Here is a 3,644-nt window from a genome sequence, read left to right as displayed (position 1 = left end):
GGGTTCTCTACCCTGAGCACTAACAAAGTGGTTAGCTCTGCAAGGACACAAATTACAGGATATAAGAAAGTTTTCCTAATCTGAGGAGTCAGAAAACTGTATTCAGGTCTAATAATGATTCTAACACTCAATTTCAATTAGGAGAGAAAGGTACCGCACACCTACAAGCAATTCTCAGACATCAGCTGAGAGTCCTACAATTGAACTCAGTAAGATAGCATCAGATCCCACAGGTTAAGGGTTTAGTCCTACAAGACTGCCCTCCCCCATTCAAAGGTCAGTTGCAAGCCCATATCATCACTTGTGTGCTTCTAACACAATGGCTATTGATGAGGATTTCAGTGAACCCCTCCTTGGGTTCCACTGATTTTTTAGAGTGACTCGCAGAAATCAGAGAAAGATTTTTACCTACAAGATTATCAGTTTATTATAAAAGGATATAACTCAGAAACAGCCAGATGGAAGAGATACATAGGGCAAGGTCTGTGGTAAGAGCATCCATGTTCTCTGAGCACATCCTCTCCCCCAGTCTCTACCTGTCTACCAACCTGCAAGCCCCATCCTTTGATTGATTAAATCATTGGCCATTGGTGATCGACCTCCAGCTCCTCTTCCCTCTTCTAGGTTAGAGGAATGGGACTGAAAGTACCCGCCCTGCAATCACAGGGTTGGTTCCCCTGGTAACCAACCCCTATCCTTAGTTCACTTAGAGGCATTCTAAAAGTCACCTTATTAACGAAAGACACCTTTATCTCTCTCACTGGTCAGGAAATTTCAAGGGTTCTAAAAGCTCTGTGCTACAAATTGGAACAAAGACCAAATATATATTTCTTATAAGTCACAACATCACAAGGTTCCAACTGTGTTATATGCTGGGAACTTTGGCAAATCGATTAATTTTTCAGGACCTCGTTTTCAAAGTTTGAAAAGATTCCCAGACAAGAAAAAACTAAAGGAGTTCATCATCACCAAACCAGTATTACAAAAAATGTTAAAGGGACTTCTTTAAGAAGGAAAAATAAAGATCAAAAATATGAATAATAAAATGACAATAACTACATATCTATCATTATTTTAACTGTAAACTGATTAAATGCTCCATTCAAAAGATATAGGGTGGCTGAATGGATAAGAAAACAAGACTTTTACATATGCTGCCTACAAGAGATTCACTTCAGATCGAAAGACACACACAAAGTAAACGGATGGGAAAAGATATTCCATGAAAATCTGAGGTAGCAACACTTATACCAGACAAAGTAGACTTTAAAAGAAAGGCTGTAACAAGAGACCAAGAAGGGCCCAGTAATTCCGCTTCTGAGTAATTATCTTAAGAAAACCAAAATACTAATTTAAAAAGACACATGCATTCATATGTTCATTGCAGCATTGCTTACAATAGCCAAGATATGGAAGCAACCTAAGTGTTTATCAATAGATGTATGGATTAAGAAGAACTAATATATATATACATCATGGAATATTACTCAGCCATAAAAAAGAATAAAATCTTGCCATATGCAACAACACGGATGGACCTAGAGGGTATCATGCTAAGTGATATAAGTCACAGAAAGATAAATACTATATGATTTCACTTATATGTGGTATCTAAAAAAAAACAAAATAACAAAATAAACAAACAAACAAACCAGAAACAAACTCATAGATATTGAGAACATTTGGATGGATGCCAGATGGAAGGGACGTTGGGAGGATGGGTGAAAAAGGGGAAGGGATTAAGTACAAATTCATAGTTACAAAATAGTCACGGGGGGGTGTAAAGTATAGTATAAGGAATATAGTCAGTAACATTGTAATCACTATGCATGGTGTCAAACGGGTACTAGATTTATAGGAGTGATCATGTTATAAGTTATAAAAATGTCTAACCACTGTGTTGTACGCCTGAAACTAATATAAGATCGTATGCCAACTGTAATTAAAAAATAAAAAATTGTTTTAAAAAAACACAAAGTTTAAAAGATAAGGATATCTGTCACTTCCTCTGTGCTCCATTGTCCCTGCTACACACCATCATATTTGTGACATTGTTCCATAACCATGTACATGTCTACTCTCCCCACCAGGCTGAGTTGCTTGACAAGGCTCCTGACCACCTGACTCTAGATAATGCTCAACATCTAGCACATGGTATGCATTCAGTAAATGTTTGTGGAATAAAGGAATTAATAAATACCTGCCCTATCCACCTCAACATATCCAAAAATAAACTCCCCATCTTTCCACTAAACATTTTCTTCTGAAAGCCTGTTATCTCAGTTGATGGCAACTCTGACTTTCTGAATCTTCGGCCTAAATACCTGGACGTCATCCTTGATTCCCCTCTTTTCACATCTCACTTCAGTAAGAACTCCTGTTGTCTTTACCTCTACAAGGTAAGAGCCTACTCTCACCACCTTCACAGCCTCTCCTCCCCCTTCCCGCCTGGTTGAGCCACAATCACCTCTCCCTTGCTTCCTAGCTGTATCCTTAATTCTCCTCTTACCACCTACCCTACCCCCAGTCTATTCTCATCACAACAGTCAGGGCTCCCTCGAAGCCCTTCAGTGGGTCCCCTCTCCGAGATTCAGAGTAAAATCCCAGAACTTTGCCATGTCACACAGGTGCTACACGATCTGAAACCTCGGCCTCTCTAATCTCACCTCCTCCCACTGTTCCCCTTGTTTCCCTCATTCCAAGACCCCGCCCCCCTTGATATTCATCAAACACACCAGGCATGCTGCCACCTTGGGGACTTAGCACAGGTTGTGCCTTCTTCCGAGAACATTCTTACCTAGATAACTACTGGCTAACTCCTTCATTTCCCCAAAGTCTTTGTACAGATAACACATTCTCAAGCAGGCTATTTGATCACCCTATTTAAAACTGCAACCTCCCAGCACGCTCAGTCTCCCTTGCCCTATTCCGCTTTTTCTTCTTTCCATATCACATACTGCCTTCGAATGTATTATTTATTTATTATATTTTATTGTCCTACGCCCCCACTAGAATATGAGCCCCATGAGGCAGGTTCATTGTTTGGCTCCCTAAGGCATCTCCAATGCTTAGAACATTGCCTGGCACACTGTAGGTGCCCAATTAATATTTGATTAAATGAATGAATAAACCATAGTTATAGACGTCAAAAATAATAATACTAATCTATACATACATAGGACTTTACAACTGTATGTAATCTTATTTCATGATCTAATATTTACTGACACTAATATGTGCCAGACACAGGCTTAGGTCCTTGCACATATTAGCTTTGGAAATGCATTTTATTTACTCTCTCCTTTTACATAGACAGGATCGAAAACTCAGTTATTTCTCAAGGTCATACACTGTCATAAGCAACAGCCATACCTCCTTCTATGCCACGTATAAAACACTGTATGTGGAAAGCATTTTGTTATCTAGAAGCTATGTGGTTCCATGCAAACGTCTACCCTGTGACATGTATAGTGCCAGAACACAGACCAGAGACTGACCCAGGAAAATACTGAAAGCATGTTAAACAAATGAATAAAAAAGTGAATGCAGAAACAAATGTCTCGGGGTCTAAGTAATTTGTGAATATATGATTATAAAAATTAACACAGTTTAACTCCAACAAAGACTGTTGGGCCCTCTAAGTG

Source organism: Pteropus vampyrus, unplaced genomic scaffold, assembly GCF_000151845.1.
Source record: "Pteropus vampyrus isolate Shadow unplaced genomic scaffold, Pvam_2.0 Scaffold31, whole genome shotgun sequence".
Classification (NCBI taxonomy): Eukaryota; Metazoa; Chordata; class Mammalia; order Chiroptera; family Pteropodidae; genus Pteropus; species Pteropus vampyrus.
Note: the sequence above shows the minus strand (reverse complement) of the source record.